General features: G+C 41.8%; 1 protein-coding gene across 1 annotated transcript in view; it reads right to left on the minus strand.

Annotated features, from left to right (window-relative positions):
• The window catches only part of LOC120925327 (phospholipid-transporting ATPase ID-like), a 186,498-nt gene extending 176,177 nt beyond the window's left edge, over positions 1–10,321 (minus strand). The window contains exon 1 of the mRNA XM_040336013.1: positions 9,966–10,321. The gene's annotated coding sequence lies outside the window, so the exon portion shown is untranslated. The remainder of the gene's footprint in view (positions 1–9,965) is intronic.
• Between the last annotated feature and the right edge of the window lie 9,091 nt (positions 10,322–19,412).

Raw genomic sequence — 19,412 nt, forward strand, 5'->3', positions numbered from 1 at the left:
ACTGATAGGCATCACTGATAAGGAGGCACTGGCAGGCATCACTGATTGGCATCATTTATGGGCACTGATTGGCGTACCTGGTGGCCATCCCTGGTGATCATCCTTGGGGGGGGGGCTGTGCTGATAATCAATCAGCACAGACCCCCCCGTCAGGAGAGCCCCCGATCGGCTCTCCTCTATGGCTTCTGTCCGCCAGCACAGGCAGTAGACCCGGAATAGGACAGAGCCGTGTCATGAAGGAGGGGGGAGGGGGGAAATGACTCTTTTTGATCTAGTCAGGGCACATTGCAAGAAAAAAAAACTGCCGCAAGTATTTTTATCACTTGAACTTCGCAGTTTTTTTTATCGGCAACTGGTAAGTGGGTGACAGGGTCTCTTTATAGTGCTGGGTGAGGGGGGAGGGTGAGGGGGGGTGATGTAGTTGATGGCAGCACCAGACTTGGAACGTAGGCGGGGTGGCGGAATGACAGGGAGGGGTGGAGGAAGTGCCAATTGTTCCATGACTGTTACTTTCTATGGGAGGATGTGAGAGTGTCCATGACACCAGAGAGTGGCAGCTCGTCGCCGTATCCCTTCTATGGAGGGCACTGTGCCAGCGCTGGGTGCGCACAGTACTGTGCTATGGAGGTGATGGGAGGATGACGCTTCTAAGACTTGGTTCACATTGACTGCGGCTTCGGAATCGCGCGACTTCATCTGAAATCGCACCATTTCAAGGCTGCATCTCAGTGCGACTTTGGGGCGCGACTTTGCTGGCCGTCATATGAAAGAGAAAAGAGTCATAAAAAGTTCCATTCGCAGTTAACCACTTGCTTACTGGGCACATAAACCCCCTTCGTGCCCAGGCGAAATTTCAGCTTCCGGCACTGCGTCGCTTTAACTGACATTTGCGCGGTCGTGCGACGTGGCTCCCAAACAAAATTGACGTCCTTTTTTCCCCACAAATAGAGCTTTATTTTGGTGGTATTTACGGTTTTTATTTTTTGCGCTATAAACAAAAAAAGAGCGACAAATATATATATTTTTTACTTGTTGCTATAATAAATATCCCAATTTTTTTTTAAAAAAAAATTTTTTTTTCTCAGTTAAGGCCGATACGTGTCTTTCGACGTATTTTTGTAAAAAAAAAAAATATCGCAATAAGCGACTGGTTTGCGCAAAAGTTATAGCGCCTACAAAATAGGGGACAGAATTATGATTTTTTTTTTATTATTTTTTTTTTTTACTAGTAATGGCGGCGATCTGTGATTTTTATTGGGACTGCGACGTTATGGCGGACACATCGGACACTTTTGACACAAATTTGGCGCCATTCACATTTATACAGCGATCAGTACTATAAAAATGCACTAATTACTGTATAAATGTGACTGGCAGGGAAGGGGTTAACACTAGGGGGTGAGGAAGGGGTTAAATGTGTAGCCTGGGTGTGTTCTAACTGTGTGGGGGGAGGGGGGGTGACTGGGGGGAGGTGACCGATGCTGTGTCCCTATGTACAAGGGACACAGATCGGTCTCCTCTCCTCTGACAGCACGTGGAGCTCTGTGTTTACACCCCATCATTACACACAGAGCTCCACGTCCCTGCTGTCTTACCGACGATCGCGTGTACCCGGCGGACATCGCGGCCGCCAGGTACTCGCATCGGCTCCCGAGCGATGCGCCGGGACAGTGTTTACCCGCTGCGCGCCCCCCAGTGGCGCGCGCGGGTAATGCTTTTAAATGACGTCCAAAGACGTCCAGTTGGCACTTGAGAGCCGCGCTGTTGACGTCTTTTGTCAATAGCGCGGGTCTCAAGTGGTTAAGCCATGTGGGGGACACAGAAAACATGTGGAAGAAGGTGCTCTGGTCAGATGAGACCAACATTTTTGGTCTAAAAGCAAAATGCTATGTGTGGGGGGAAAACTAACACTGCACATCATCCTGAACACATCATCCCAACCGTGAAACATGGTGGTGGCAGCATCATGTAGTGGGAGACAAGTACAGGACAATCTTAGAAGAAAACCCGTTAGAGTCTGCAAGAGACTTGAGACTGGGGAGAAGGTTCACATTCCAGCAGGACAACGACCCGAAACATACAGGCAGAGCTACAATGGAATGGTTTAGATCAAAGCATATTATTCATGTGTTAGAATGACCTAGTCACAGTCCAGACCTAAATCCCATTGAGAATCTGTGACTTGAAAATTGCTGATCACAGACGCTCTCCATCCAATCTGACAGAGCTTGAGCTATTCTGCATAGCGCTTGTAAAGCGCCTCTCCTCTGGAGCTGTGCGCTGGCCGGACGGTAAAAAAAAAAGTCCCGCAAGCCGCATCTTTGCGGCGCTGTATATCAATGGGCAGCGCCGCTGAACCGCCTGGCGGGCGATTTTTAACCCTTCTTCGTCCTCTAGCTGGGGGGTTAAAAGCGACCCCGCTAGCGGCTGAAAAGCACTGCAAAAAAAAAAAAACGTTAAAGCGCCGCTAAAAATAGCAAGGCTTTACCGCCGACGCCTCGGTGTGAAAGTAGCCGTAATGTCATGAAATCCACACCCAGCCACTCTCCACTGGAGATCCTCATGGAAAATACAATGTAATACATTGGGATAATGAACGCTCCAGACATCCTGCTGAGGATTGCCAGCCGCTGGCAGACTGGCGACTCGTCTGCACATGTGCGGCAATTATTATATTTCATTATCCAATAAAATACGCCTTCCCTTTCCACCACAGCTCAGGACAGTCTACAGCACATCTCTATAGGCGATGTTTTAAACATTTTTACAGGTTGCCAGTTTTGAGTTACAGAGGAGGTCTGGGGATAGAATTATTGCTCTCGCGTTAACGATCGCGGCGATACCTCACATGTGTGGTTTGAACACCGTTTTCATATGCGGGGGGCGCGACTTACTTATGCGTTTGCACGAGCTCGGCGGGACGGGCGCTTTAAAAAAAGTGTCTTATTTATTTGACTTTTTATTTTTACACTGTCCTTTAAAAAATAAAAAAAAAGTAAACATCCCTTGTAATAGAAAAAAAAGCATCATCTTTTTTTTTTCTTATTTATTTTACTTTTTTTTTTTTTACACTGTCTTTTTTATAAAATAAATTGGATCACTTTTATTCCTATAACAAGGAATGTAAACATTCCTTGTAATAGAAAAAAAACATGACAGGACCTCTATAATGTGAGATCTGGGTTCAAAAAGACCTCAGAACTCATATTTACACTTAAATGCAATAATTAAAAAAAAACAAAAAACATTTTTGTTTATCTTTTTTTTATCATTTATTTAACTTTTTTTTTACACTGTCTTTAAAAAAAAATGTGTCACTGTTATTCCTATTACAAGGAATGTAAACATCCCTTATAATTAAAAAAAAAAAAGCATGACAGGACCTCTTTAATGTGAGATCTGGGGTCAAATGCAATAAAAAAAAAAAAGTATTTTTTTTATTTTATCTTTTTTTTTCTTATTTATTTAACTTTTTTTTTTTACACTGTCTTTAAAAAAAAATGTGTCACTGTTATTCCTATTACAAGGAATGCAAACATCCCTTATAATTAAAAAAAAAGCATGACAGGACCTCTTTAATGTGAGATCTGGGGGTCAAAAGGACCTCAGATCTCATATTTACACTAAAATGCAATAATAAAAAAATATATTATATATATATATATTTATTATTTTATCTTTTTTTATTATTTAGTTTACTTTTTTTTTTTACACTGTCTTCAAAAAATAAATAAAAAAATTGGTCACTTTTATTCCTACAACAAGAAATGAAAACATCCCTTGTAATATGTAAAATGACAGGTCCTCTTAAATATGAGATATGGAGTGAAAAAGACGTCATCTCTCACATTTACACCAAAATACATTTTTTTATTTTATCTTTATTTTTTACACGGTCTTGCAATAAAAAAAAGAAAGTATTTTTTTTATTTTATCTTTTTTTTCTTATTTATTTAACTTTTTTTTTTTACACGGTCTTAAAAAATAAATATATAATTGGGTCACTTTTATTCCTATTACAAGGAATGTAAGCATCCCTTATAATAATAAAAAAAAGCATGACAGGACATCTTTAACCACTTGCCGCCCGCCAATGACAGATTTTTTTTTTAGATGCCTTCAAAGTGTTGTTGCTAGGCAGAATAGTTAATCTTCCCACTTCCTGCACCTAGGTGCTTAATGCTTCCTAACCTACACCGCACAGACTCCTGGGAATGTAGTGGGTGTAACTTTCCAGGAGTCTGTGCACTCCCCAGTCTCGAAGAATCATGTGACTTGGACAGTACAGGTGCTGAAACCTGATCTGAAACCTATTACACTGCTTGTGCAGCACTGAGCATGAGCGAGATCTGCAAGGCTGAAATCCAGGAAGTCATACAGTCTGGCTTCATGATGCCCACACTTGAGATGGCCCCAGTCAATTTCTATTTTATAAAGTGTCTAAATGCTGTAACAACCCAACAAAACAGACCTTAGTTTACAGACTAACTTTACTAGAATACATTAAGCTTGTGTATTACAGGGGTATGTATATTTAAAAAGTGAAATTGTGGCCGGAACTCCGCTTTAAATATGAGATATGGAGTGAAAAAGACGTCAGCTCTCACATTTACACTAAAATGCATTATTATTTTTATTTTTTTTATCTTAATTTTTTACACTGTCTTTTAAAAAAAAATTGGATCACTTTTATTCCTATTACAAGGAATGTAATAATTCATTGTAATAGAAAAAAATTAACACTTAAATGCAATAATAAAAAATATATATATAACTAAATAAAAATGATATCTCCAGAACAATTGGTTGTAATGCATCTACATAGGAGTGCGGCTTCCTTCTAGGACACAACAAATGTACTGCATGGGTGGACCTGCTTCTGGTCTTAGGCCACTACCGCTCCTATCATAGGAATCACTTCAATGGGTCATCAGCTCTTGGGTGTGTATTGAGGAACATTACTGGTCAAGAACCTCAAGTACAATCAACGTGTTTCGTATTAAAGCGTCCCCCTCCTTCAGGGCTCAAGCAATGGATCTTAATGACATCAATTGAGTATCTAATGGGTGCTCAACCTGTGGCCCTCCGGCTGTTGCGGAACTACAAGTCCCATCATGCCTCTGCCTTTGGGAGTCATGCTTGTAACGGTCAGCCTTCTGAAGCCTCATGGGGTTTGTTAGTTCTGCAACAGCTGGAGGGCCACAGGTTGAGCGCCTATGAAACTAAGGCTTGATAAACACTGGTGGGCCTCTAGCGGTTGCAAAACTACAAGTCCCATCATGACTCTGCCTGTGCTTGTAACTGTCAGCCTTGCAATGCCTCATGGGACTTGTAGTTTCGCAACAGCTGGAGGGCCACCAGTTTGAGACCCCCGCACTAGCGTCTCCTATTGGCACCAAGAAAGGCTGGCTGGGTGATAAGTGTCATTAGGAGATGTTCGTGTTTATCAAGCCTTAGTGATTTCATTGACAGCCATTGCTTGAGCCCTGAAGAAGGTGGAAGCTTTAATACGAAACGCGTCAGTGGTGTCTATTGCTCTTAACCAATACATGTTTCAAAAATAACTTTGAATTAATCTGAACATTTGTACTAAGTGCTCCTCAGTACACATCCAAACACGTATTTATCTCTGGAGGAGCAACAATATCACCAGTGGTGGCTGGTGCTCCATTTTTTAGGGGGCGGCAGCCACTTACCAACCCCCCCCCCCCCCCCCCCGTTGCACGCTCATCTGCCCACCAGCCCTGAGCTAACCCTTTCTAGGTTGCGGGCTTTGGGGCCCCTTCCTGCATCTCCTTCTTGCCAGCTTACCCTGCCTCTCCTCCTCCTTGATGGCTTCCCCTGCATCTCCTCCTCCTGGGAGGGTTTCTCTTCGGTGGCCAATACGGTCACTTCTCCTCTCGGTCAATCGGGTCTTAAGACACGCTTCCTGATTGGCCAGGAGGAGGATCAGGAAAAATAATAGCCAATATGAATTCGCTATTGTCACACAACTGGGTGGTCTCAGGGCACAGAGCTCTGCGCCCCCAGCCCGCCCTTTTTTTAGGCCAATTAGAGTCTCAGGCTCAAATCATCTGCTTCCAAAAAAAAAAAAGCCCCCTTGAAATCCATGCGTCCGGCGTCCTGCATGTAAAATAGGGGGCCGGGCACATGGATAGGGGGGCGGCACCCCTACTCCCCTTATGGGCGGGGCCGCCACTGAATGTCACCCTAGCACAGGGAGACTACACTCTCTCCTCATCCCTGTAACATAGAAGGGGAAGTGTCCTGTAGTCCACAGAGCAGAACAGGGCACTGAAATTCTGGTGAGATCATCAGGTACTTTTTTTTTTTCCGGCAGATTTAATAAAACGCTTTCAATGTTTTTTTTTTGTTTTGTTTAACGAACCAAATGAGGGCAAATAATAAAATTAATAGAAAGTTTACAATGGAAGGTTTAGCGGTGAATTGTTAAAGGATGGTGAACATCGGACAATGAGAAAAGATTTTGCAAGTAAAATGTAGCTAAATAGGTAATGATGAATTAATATTATTATAAAATAATAAGTAATAATGAATTAATAATAATATTAATATTGAATAAATAATAATAATAATTATTATTATAATAATATTAAATAAATATTAATAATAATAATAATAATAATAATAATAATAATGATAAAAAGAGAATACACAATAATACCGTAAATAGATAATACATATTAATAATAAATAGATAATAATAATGAATAATTAGTAATTACTAGATAATACATATAAATTATAGATAATAATAATATATAATACATATTAATAATGAATAATTAATAATAATATTAATGATAAAATTTATTATCAATGTATTATTGTCTATTTTTTATCATTAATATTATAATTAATTATTCATTATTAATATGTATTATATATTATATATTATTATTATTATTATTATTATTATTATCTATAATTTATATGTATTATCTATTAATTATTCATTATTACTTATCTATTTATTATTCATATGTATTATGTATTATTACGTATTATTATCTATAATTAATATGTATTATCTATTATTTATTATTACGTATTATTATCTATGTATTATGGTAAAATGTATTATGAATTTATTATTGTCTATTTTTTATCATTAATATTATTATTAATTATACATTATTAATATGTATTATATATTATTATTATTATTATTATTATTATTATTATCTATAATTTATATGTATTATCTATTCATTATTCATTATTACTTATCTATTTATTATTCATATGTATTATGTATTATTACTTATTATTATCTATAATTAATATGTATTATCTATTATTTATTATTACTTATTATTATCTATGTATTATGATAAAATGTATTATCAATTTATTATTGTCTTTTTTTTATCATAATACATAGATAATAATAAGTAATAATAAATAATTACTAGATAATACATATAAATTATAGATGATAATAATAATAATAATAATAATAATAATAATAATAATAATACATATTAATAATGAATAATTAATAATAATATTAATGATAAAAAATAGACAATAATAAATTGATAATACATTTTATCATAATACATAGATAATAATAAGTAATAATAAATAATAGATAAAACACATTAATTATAGATAATAATAAGTAATAATACATAATACATATGAATAATAAATTGATAAGTAATAATGAATAATTAATAGATAATACATATTAATTATAGATAATAATAAATAATACATATTAATAATAAATAGATAATAAGTAATAGTGAATAATTAATAGATAATACATATCTATGATTATCTATAATTAATACATAATATTAATGATAATAATAACTAGAAAATAATGAATGGATAATACATATTAATAATAAATACAAATTCATAATAAATAACAGATAAAAATAATAATTATTATTAAATAAAATATTACATTAATAATGGTGAATATTACTTCATAAATATGTCATTATTAAGTCATAAATAAGCAATAATTACCCATCTCAGGTTATTTGATCAATTCTATTTGAGTTTTTTTTTTTCTTTAAAAATAGATAACAGACATGAATTTTCTAAACAGGTCTACATTTCCATTTTTCTTCTTCGATTAACTTTGAAGAAAGAACTCAAATCCTTCATTGGTTCCCCCTTTCCCATCACCAATATGATAATGTTTTTTATTTTTATAAAATCTTTCCATTTTATTACATTGCTAATTTTCGGCCCAATGATGTCATCACAGGGCCTATGTACTTCTCTATGCAATACAGGTAGATCATGGCAGGTAGGGAGGGGTGAGCAGGGTGCTGTACATGGATGAATAGAGGGGAAATCCTCCAATGGGAACACATTAAGGTGACAGGTGGTAGGTTTTCTTACATCCTGTTATGTATCAAGACAGGAAGTGAAGAAAAAACTTTCTAAGGGCACATAGACAGAAAAGAAAATTCATGGGAATTGGGAATCACAATCTCAGCAACAGCCTGCTGTCCATAAAAAAACACGGGCACTTCCAACTCTACATGGTATTTAAAATGGGTAAAAAAAAGTAGCAAAAAAGAAAAAAAGCAATGTCAGACATTTTTTTTTAAATCCTGTAGCGCCTAAATAAATAATAAAAAAATAATAATTGTAATAATAATAATAATAATAATAGTAAATAATACTATTATACAAAAAAAAAATATATAAAAAATACTAAAATAAAAGAAAGATTTGTAAAAAAAAAAAAAAAAGCAAATAGTAAAAATAGTAAAAAATACTACAATACTATACAAATAGTAAAAAAAAATATATAAAAAAAGCACTGTCAGACATTTTTTTTTAAAATCCTGTAGCGCCAAATAATAATAATAATAATAATAATACAATAGTAAATAGAACCATTATACTAAAAAAAATGCAAAAAATTGTAAAAATAAAAGTAAAAAATAGTTTTAGTTTTAGACATTTTTTAAAATCCTGTAGTGCCTAAATTATAAAAAAAAATCTTAATTTTAATAATAATAGTAATAAAAGACTACTACACTTTACAAATAGTAAAAAAATATATAACAAAAGCACTGTCAGACATTTTTTTTATAAAAATCCTGTAGCGCCAAATAATAATTAAAAAAAATAGTAAAAATACTATTATATTATAAAAATAGTAAAAAAATAGTAAAAATAAAAGTATAAAATAGTAACGAGAAAAAAAAACAATGTCAGACATTTTTAAAAATCCTGTAACACCTAATTAAATAAAAAAAAAATCATAATTTTAATAATAAAATAATAATACAATAGTAAATAACACTATTATAAAAAAAAATGCAAACAATTGTAAAAATAAAAGTAAAAAATAGTTTTAATTTGACATTTTTTTAAATCCTGTAGTGCCTAAATTATAAAAAAAATCATAATTTTTATAATAATAAAATAATAATAATAATAATAATAATAATAATAATAATAATAATAATAGTAAAAAAGACTACTATACAAATAGAAAAAAAAATACTACTATACTATACAAATAGTAAACATTTAAAAAAAAATAAAAGGAATGTCAGCCATTTTTTTAAATCCTGCAGAGCCACATAATAAAAAAAATATATAGTTTAATAATAGTAAAATAATAATAAAAAAATAGTAAAAAGTACTATTATATTATAAAAATAGTAAAAAAATTGTAAAAATAAAAGTAAAAAATAGTAACAAGAAAAAAAAGCAATGTCTGACATTTTTTAAAATCCTGTAGCGCCTAAATAAATAAAAAAAATATATAATTTTAGTAATAATAAAATAATGATAATAATACAAATAGTAAAATAATTTTTTTTAAAAAGTAAAAAAACAAAAAAGCAATGTCAGTAATTTTTTTAAATCCTATAACGCCTAATAAAAAATAAATATTGCCCGGCACCAAAAAACGTAAAACCTTTGCAATACAGGGGGGGGGGGGGGGGGGGGGGGCTCACCTGTAAGCGGCGGTCCTTTTTTGTTTTCACAAGGCCTCTTATCCAATCATAAGTGGCGGTCAGCCGGCGAGTTGTGCGGCACAACAGAAGGTGGTCAGCGGGGTCCCAAAGTGTATACTCCTCTATAGGGTGTCAGTTTCTATATAGGGGGGCTCCGTAGGGTGCCAGGATTTGGGGGTAGAAGAGTCCAATAAGGTGTCAGGATTTGGGGGTAGAAGAGTCCAAAGAAGTACCAGGATTTGGGGGTAGAAGCGTCCAATAAGGTGTCAGGATTTGGGATGGAGGGTCGGTGTCAGTCCCTGCGGTAGGAGCTCGGTGACAGCCTGGCGATGGTGCAGGGTAGGACTGAATAAACACAGGAAGGCGCCCTTTGGACTCTGTCCTCCAGCAGGTATTAGATTACACCTGGGGACAGGTGACTCCAGGGGGGGGGGGACACCCCCGACAACACACGCTCATTAACCCTTCCTGGAGCAGAGCCGGCTTGGCAGTGAAAAGGCGACCATCTGGTCGGTTTGGTTCTCTCCTTGGTGACACGGGAGTCGCGGTGTACACAATGCACCAGGTTGGACTGGTTCCTGCTCTGCCGGCCATTATCTGACACCTCCAGGCCGGGATCTCACCGACATCAAATTGTGGAGCACAATTCTGAGAATTTATTCTCTTGCAAAATTGGCTTGCCAAAATTTTTCATATTTTAACATTCTTCGTTTTTTTTTCTTCTTTTTAATTCGGAGGGGTGTGTGTGTGAAGGAGGGGTGCCTGCGGTGTAGTTTCCTTTATATGTGCCCCGTTCACACTGGGGGGGGGGAGGACACCCCAACAGCGCGCTCATTAACCCTGCATGGAGCAGAGCCAGCTGGCTGCGGACGGGGAAAGGCAAAATTGGCTTGCCAAAATTCTTCATATTTTAACAATCTTCGTTTCCTTTTCTTCCTTTTAATTCGGAGGGGGGGGGGGTGTGAAGGAGGGGTGCTTACAGGGGGAGTTTCCTTTATTTTTGCCTCATTGACACTTGGGGGGGGGGCACCTCGACAGCGTGCTCATTAACCCCTCACGGAGCAGAGCCAGCTGGCTGCGGACAGGGAAAGGCAAAATTGGCTTGCCAAAATTTTCTGTTTTACGTTCTTCGTTCTCTTTTCTACCTTGTAATCTAGAAGCGGTGTGTGAGGGAGGGGGCGTTTCCTTTATTTTTGGCCCATTCACACGTGGGGGGGACGGACACCTCGACAACATACGTTCATTAACCCTTCCTGGAGCATAGCCAGCTTGCTGCGGACAGGGAAAGGCAAAATTGGTTTGCAAAAATGTTCTATGTTTTACGTCCTTCGTTCTCCTTTCTTCTTTTTAATTCGGAAGGGGTGTGTGTGTGAAGGAGGGGTGCCTGCGGGGGGAGTTTCCTTTATTTTTGCCTCATTGACACTTGTGTGGGGGGGGGGGCACCTCGACAACACGCTCATTAACCCTTCATGAAGCAGAGCCAGCTGGCTGCGGACAGGGAAAGGCAAAATTGGCTTGCCAAAATTTTCTGTTTTACGTTCTTCGTTCTCTTTTCTTCCTTTTAATTCGGAAGGGGTGTGTGGGTGAAGGAGGAGTGCTTGCGGGGGGAGTTTCCTTTATTTTTGCCTCGTTGACACTTGGGGGGGGGGGCACCTCGACAGCGCGCTCATTAACCCTTCATGAAGCAGAGCCAGCTGGCTGCGGACAGGGAAAGGCAAAATTGGCTTGCCAAAATTTTCTGTTTTACATTCTTCGTTCTCTTTTCTACCTTGTAATTCAGAAGGGGTGTGTGAGGGAGGGGGCGTTTCCTTTATTTTTGGCCCGTTCACACTTGGGGGGGGGGGACGGACACCTCGACAACACACGCTCATTAACCGCTTGCTGCGGACAGGGAAAGGTAAAATTGGTTTGCAAAAATGTTCTATGTTTTACGTCCTTCGTTCTCCTTTCTAATTTGGAAGGGCTGCGTGGGTGAAGGATGGGTGCCTGCGGGGGGGGGGGGGGGAGTTTCCTTTATTTTTTCCTCATTGACACTTGTGTGGGGGGGGCACCTCAACAACACGCTCATTAACCCTTCACGAAGCAGAGCCAGCTGGCTGCGGATGGGGAAAGGCAAAATTGGCTTGCCAAAATTTTCTGTTTTACGTTCTTCGTTCTCTTTTCTTCCTTTTAATTCGGAAAGGGGGTGTGAGGAAGGAGTGTGTGAGGAAGGGATGTGTGAGGAAGGGGTGTGTGAGGAAGGGATGTGTGAGGAAGGGGTGTGTGAGGAAGGGGTGTGTGAGGAAGGGGTGTGTGAGGAAGGGATGTGTGAGGGAGGGGGGTGTGAGGGAGGGGTGTGTGTGAGGAAGGGGTGTGTGAGGGAGGGGTGTGTGAGGAAGGGGTGTGTGAGGAAGGGATGTGTGAGGAAGGGATGTGTGAGGAAGGGGTGTGTGAGGGAGGGATGTGTGAGGAAGGGGTGTGTGAGGAAGGGGTGTGTGAGGGAGGGATGTGTGAGGAAGGGATGTGTGAGGAAGGGGTGTGTGAGGGAGGGATGTGTGAGGAAGGGATGTGTGAGGAAGGGATGTGTGAGGAAGGGGTGTGTGAGGAAGGGATGTGTGAGGGAGGGGTGTGTGAGGGAGGGATGTGTGAGGAAGGGATGTGTGAGGAAGGGGTGTGTGAGGAAGGGGTGTGTGAGGGAGGGATGTGTGAGGAAGGGGTGTGTGAGGAAGGGGTGTGTGAGGGAGGGATGTGTGAGGAAGGGTGTGTGAGGAAGGGGTGTGTGAGGGAGGGATGTGTGAGGAAGGGATGTGTGAGGAAGGGATGTGTGAGGAAGGGGTGTGTGAGGAAGGGATGTGTGAGGAAGGGGTGTGTGAGGAAGGGATGTGTGAGGGAGGGGTGTGTGAGGGAGGGATGTGTGAGGAAGGGATGTGTGAGGAAGGGATGTGTGAGGAAGGGGTGTGTGAGGGAGGGATGTGTGAGGGAGGGAGGGATGTGTGAGGAAGGGATGTGTGAGGAAGGGATGTGTGAGGAAGGGGTGTGTGAGGAAGGGATGTGTGAGGGAGGGGTGTGTGAGGGAGGGATGTGTGAGGAAGGGATGTGTGAGGAAGGGATGTGTGAGGAAGGGGTGTGTGAGGGAGGGATGTGTGAGGGAGGGAGGGATGTGTGAGGAAGGGGTGTGTGAGGAAGGGGTGTGTGAGGAAGGGATGTGTGAGGGAGGGATGTGTGAGGAAGGGATGCGTGAGAAAGGGGTGTGTGAGGGAGGGGTGTGTGAGGAAGGGATGTGTGAGGAAGGGATGTGTGAGGAAGGGATGTGTGAGGAAGGGGTGTGTGAGGGAGGGATGTGTGAGGAAGGGATGTGTGAGGAAGGGATGTGTGAGGAAGGGGTGTGTGAGGAAGGGATGTGTGAGGGAGGGGTGTGTGAGGGAGGGGTGTGTGAGGAAGGGGTGTGTGAGGAAGGGATGTGTGAGGAAGGGATGTGTGAGGAAGGGATGTGTGAGGGAGGGATGTGTGAGGAAGGGATGTGTGAGGAAGGGATGTGTGAGGGAGGGATGTGTGAGGAAGGGGTGTGTGAGGGAGGGATGCCTGCGGGGGGCGTTTCCTTTATTTTTGCCCCGTTTATTTAAAAGTCTCTTCCATTTTTTATGTATTTTTGCCATCCCAGCGCTCTATTTGTCCTGTCCTCATTACTGAGACTGAAGGTGACGAGGAATACAAAATGTTACCGTTGTCACCGGAACAAAAACAAAGGAGAAACAGTGTCATGGGGAAACCTGCTTTGAAGACAATTGTCATTTGAGGAGATTCCCACTCACTTCCTGTTGTGTCACCAGAACAGGAAGTAAAGAGACGTCTCTTCCATTTTTCATGTATTTTTGCCATCCCCGCTCTCTATTTGTCCTGGTGACCAATGTTAATGGTACTCAAAGTGATGAAAAGTCCAAAATGTTACCGTTATCTGAACAAGAACAGAGGAGAAATCTTGTAATGGGGACACGGGCCAACTGTCACTTTTCCTGGGATTTCCTCTCACTTCCTGTTGTGTCACCAGGACAGGAAGTAAAAGGAAGTCTCCTCCATTTTTTTCAAACATATTTTTTATCATTTAGTCTCTCTGTATGTCCTGGTGACTGTCATTAGTGCTTCGGAGACAATGGTCACTTTGATGAGATTTCCTCTCAGTTCCTGTTGTGTCACCAGGACAGGAAGTCAAGGGATGTCTCCTCCATTGGACAAAGACGTCAAAGAAAAAAAAAATCATGGTTTAAAAGTCTCCTACATTTTCTTAATGTATTTTTGTCATCCCAGCTCTCTCTTTGTCCTGGTGACCGTCATTACTGAGAGTGATGGTGGCGTTGAATCCAGAATGTTACAGAACAGGAACAGAGGAGAAATCTTGTAGTGGGGACACCGGCTTCAGAGGTGACTGTCACGTGGATGTGTCATCAGGACAGGAAGTAAAAGGCCGTCTCCTCCATTTTTTTATTTATTTTTTATCATCCCCGCTCTGTTTTTCCTGGTGATCAATGTTGATTAAACTTGGAATCCAAAACATTACTGTTGTCACCAGAACAGGAAAAGAGGAGAAATCTTGTAGTGGGGACACCCGTTTCAGAAACAGCTGTCATTTTGATGAGATTGCCTCTTGCTTCCTGTTGTGTCACCAGGACAGGAAGTAAAGGATGTCTCCTCCATTTTTTATATGTATTTTTATCATCCCTGCTCTCTGTATTTCCTGGTGACAGTCATTACCAAGACTTAAAGCAACAAGGAATCCAAAATCTTATGGTTGTCACCAGAACAGGAACAGAGGAGAAATCTTGTAGTGAGGACACCCGAATTTCGAGACAACTGTCACTTTGATGAGATTTCCTCTCACTTCCTGTTGTGTCTCCATGACAGGAAGTCAAGAGACGTCTCTTCCCTTTTATTTTATGTATTTGTGCCATCCCAGCTCCCTCTCTTTGTCCCGGTGACCAACGTTAATGAGACTCAAAGCATTATCGTTGTCACCAGAACAAAAAAAGAGGAGAAATCTTGTCGTGGGGACCCTGGCTTCCGAGGGACTGTCACATGGATGAGATTTCCTCTCACTTCCTGTTGTGTCACCAGGACGTCCACTCCATTTTGTATGTATTTTTGCCATCCCAGCTCTCTATTTGTCCCAGTGATCGTCGTTACTGAGACTAAATGTGATGCTGAATCCAGAATGTTACCGTTGTCACCAGAACAGGAACAGAGAAGAAATCTTGTAGTGGGGACACCTTGTTTCAGAGACAACTGTCACTTTGAAGAGATTTCCTCTCACTTCCTGTTGTGTCACCAGGACAGGAAGTATAAAGGACGTCTCCTCCATTTTTTTTTTTTTATCATTTCCGCTCTCTGTATGTCCCGGTGACCATCATTACTGAGGCTGAAAGAAAAGAGGAATCCAAAATCTTATGGTTGTCACCAAAACAGGAACAGAGGAGAAATCTTGTAGTGGGGACACCTTGTTTCAGAGACGGCTGTCACTTTGATGAGATATCCTTTGCTTCACCGGGACAGGAAGTAAAAGGATGTCTCCTCCATTTTTTTATGTATTTTTGCTGTGCCCGCTGTAGTGGGGACACCTTGTTTCAGAGACAACTGTCACTTTGAAGAGATTTCCTCTCACTTCCTGTTGTGTCACCAGGACAGGAAGTAAAAGGACGTCTCCTCCATTTTTTTTTATCATTTCCGCTCTCTATTTGTCCCGGTGACCGTCATTACTGAGACTGAAAGCAACGAGGAATACAAATTGTTATGGTTGTCACCAGAACAGGAACAGAGGAGAAATCTTGCAGTGGGGACACCCTGCTTTCGAGACAACTGTCACTTTGATGAGATTTCCTCTCACTTCCTGTTGTGTCACCAAAGACAGGAAGTAAAAAGGACGTCTCCTCAATGTTTTATATGTATTTTTATCATCCCTACTGTTTTTCCTTGGTGACCAATGTTGATGAGACTTGGAATCCAAAACATTACCGTTGTCACCAGAACAGGAAAAGAGGAGAAATCTTGTAGTGGGGACGCCTGTTTCGAAAGACAACTGTCACTTTGATGGGATTTCCTCTCACTTCCTGTTGTGTCACCAGGACAGGAAAGTAAAGGGATGTCTCCTCCATTAGACAAAGACAGCAAAGAAAAAAAACAAAGGAAAAGAGGAGAAATCTTGTAGTGGGGACGCCTGTTTCGGGGACAACTGTCACTTTGATGAGATTTCCTCTCACTTCCTGTTGTGTCTCCAAAGACAGGAAGTAAAAGGATGTCTCCTTTAATTTTTTTAATGTATTTTTATCATTCCTGCTCACCTCGTATGTCCTGGTGACCGTCATTACTGAGGCTGAAAGTAAAGAGGAATCCAAAATCTTATAGTTGTCACCAGAGCAGGAACAGAGGAGAAATCTTGTTGTGGGGACGCCTGTTTCGGGGACAACTGTCACTTTGATGAGATTTCCTCTCACTTCCTGTTGTGTCTCCAAAGACAGGAAGTAAAGGGAGCTTGCCTCCATATTTTTTTAATGTATTTTTGCCAACCCCCGCTCTCTCTCTCTATTTGTCCCGGTGACCAATCTTACCGAGACTCAAAATGACGGGGAGAATTCAAAACATTACCGTTGTCACCAGAACAGAAAAAAAAAAAAGGAGAAATCTTGTAGTGGGGACACCGGCTTCAAAAACGACTGTCGTTCTGCTGGGATTTCCTCTCACTTCCTGTTGTGTCACCAGGACAGGAAGTAAATTTATTTTTTATCATTCCCGCTCTCTGTATGTCCTGGTGACTGTCACTACTACTTCTGAGACAGCCGTCACTTTGATGAGACGTCTTCTGACTTCCTGTTGTGTCACCAGGACAGGAAAGTAAAGGGATGTCTCCTCCATTGGACAAAGACAAGGAAAAGAGGAGAAATCATGTAGTGGGGACACCCAGCTTCAGAGACAACTGTCACTTTGCTGGGATTTCCTCTCACTTCCTGTTGTGTCTCCAAGACAGGAAGTCAAGAGACGTCTCTTCCCTTTAATTTTATGCATTTGTGCCATCCCAGCTCTCTCTCTTTGTCCCGGTGACCAACGCTAATGAGACTCAAAGCGACGGGACGCCCAAAACATTACCGTTGTCACCAGAACAGAAAAAGAGGAGAAATCTTGTAGTGGGGACACCCAGCTTCAAAACCGACTGTCATTCTGCTGGGATTTCCTCTCACTTCCTGTTGTGTCACCAGGACAGGAAGTAAATGTATTTTTATCATTCCCTTCTACTTCTGAGACAGCCGTCACTTTTTGATGAGACGTCTTCTGACTTCCTGTTGTGTCACCAGGACAGGAAGTAAAGGGACGTCTCCCCCCCATTGTGAAAAAGACAGCAAATAAAAATAAATAAAATCATGGAAAATGTAACCCTTCCCGAATCAAAACTAAAACTAAGAATTTTTGGGCTTGAGATATGAAAGTAGAAATAAAAGCAATTTTTTGGGCCATTTTGGAGTAAGGAAAGGTTGTTGTACCCCCCGTCGGGTTCATTTCCTGGCATGAGGACACCCAGCATCATCTAGCTCAGGGATCCTCAAACTACGGCCCTCCAGCTGTTGTAGAACTACATATCCCATGAGGCGTTGTAACACACTGACATTCACAGACATGACTGGGCATGATGGGAATTGTAGTTCCTGAGGGCTGTAGTTTGAAGACCCCTGATCTAGCCCTTTCCTCCCCAGCCTGACCGTCCCTGTCCCCACCCTCTTTCATTCATTAATTTCTCACAACCATGGAGGATCAGCGTAAGTAGGCGTTACCTAGGGCGGTCTGCATGCAGGTACAGCCTACCTTAGGACCGCCCTCTCCTCCAGACTAAACATCCACCAATCAAGGCATTTTGATATTTGCATAACTCCTCCCAAGAGCCCGCCCACTGCTTGTATCAGGACTGAGATAGGGGAACTCTTCTGCTTCTCTATACATGGCAAGAAGATCATGGCTGGTGGGAGGGGCTGTACATAGCTTCAGGGCTGTCTTAATGAGAGGGCACAGCTGGGCACTGCCCAGGGGCCCCAGCTGCATGGGGGGGCCCCTGCACTTACCCCAAAGCAGCTGGCCCTTGAGCCCGAACTACCTTGAAATTGGGGGCCCCTGCACTTACCCCAAAGCAGCTGGCCCTTGAGCCCGAACTACCTTGAAATTGGGGGCCCCATGATGGCCCTGAGAGTGATGGATGCAAAGGGGAGGCAGTCGGCCTCCTACACCTACTTGATGTCGGTTTACCTTCACTGTCATCATTGTAGGGGCCCCAGAGCATTACTTTGCCCAGGGGCCCAAGATGCTATTAAGACGGCCCCTGGTACTCAAGGCACCCCATCAGGTCGCGTTTTCAGGCTTTCCATTATTTCGCACTGGTGATTTGATCAGTTTCATTGCCTCAGTATATTACCATAGCCGTTTTTTTTCTGAGGGAAATCCTAAAAACATGACCTGTTGGGGCACCTTGAGGACTGGAGTTGAGAAACACAGAGACCCAGCGATGACATCAATCATAATGGAAACGTTTTATTTAAAAATCTCTTTAGAATGTTGATGAGGGGAGAAGGGAAGGGGGGGAGAAGGGAAGGGGGGGAGAAGGGAAGGGGGGGAGAAGGGAAGGGGGGGAGAAGGGAAGGGGGGGAGAAGGGAAGGGGGGGAGAAGGGAAGGAGGGAGAAGGGAAGGAGGGAGGGGGAAGGGAAGGAGGGGGAAGGGAATGGGGGAGAAGGGGAGAAGGGAAGGAGGGAGAAGGGAAGGAGGGAGAAGGGAAGGGGGAGGAGGGAGAAGGGAAGGGAATGGGGGAGAAGGGAAGGGGGGAGAAGGGAAGGATGGAGAAGGGAAGGGAAGGGGGGAGAAGGGAAGGAGGGAGAAGGGAAGGGAAGGAGGGAGAAGGGAAGGGAAGGGGGGAGAAGGGAAGGGGGGAGAGGGGAAGGGGGGAGAGGGGAAGGGGGGAGAAGGGAAGGGGGGAGAAGGGAAGGGAAGGGGGAGAAGGGAAGGGAAGGGGGAGAAGGGAAGGGGGGAGAGGGGGAGAAGGGAAGGAGGGAGAAGGGAAGGAGGGAGAAGGGAAGGAGGGAAGGAGGGAGAAGGGAGAAGGGAAGGAGGGAGAAGGGAAGGAGGGGGAAGGGAAGGAGGGGGAAGGGAAGGAGGGGGAAGAGAAGGGGGAAGAAGGGAATGGGGGAGAAGGGAAGGAGGGAGAAGGGAAGGGAAGGGGGAGAAGGGAAGGAGGGAGAAGGGAAGGGAAGGGGGGAGAAGGGAAGGGAAGGGGGGAGAAGGGAAGGGGGAGAAGGGAAGGGGGGAGAAGGGAAGGAGGGAGAAGGGAAGGATGGAGAAGGGAAGGGAAGGGGGGAGAAGGGAAGGAGGGGGAAGGGAAGGGGGAGAAGGGAAGGGGGGAGAAGGGAAGGGAAGGGGGGAGAAGGGAAGGAGGGAGAAGGAAAGGA

Source organism: Rana temporaria, chromosome 1 (assembly GCF_905171775.1).
Source record: "Rana temporaria chromosome 1, aRanTem1.1, whole genome shotgun sequence".
NCBI classification, from domain to species: Eukaryota; Metazoa; Chordata; class Amphibia; order Anura; family Ranidae; genus Rana; species Rana temporaria.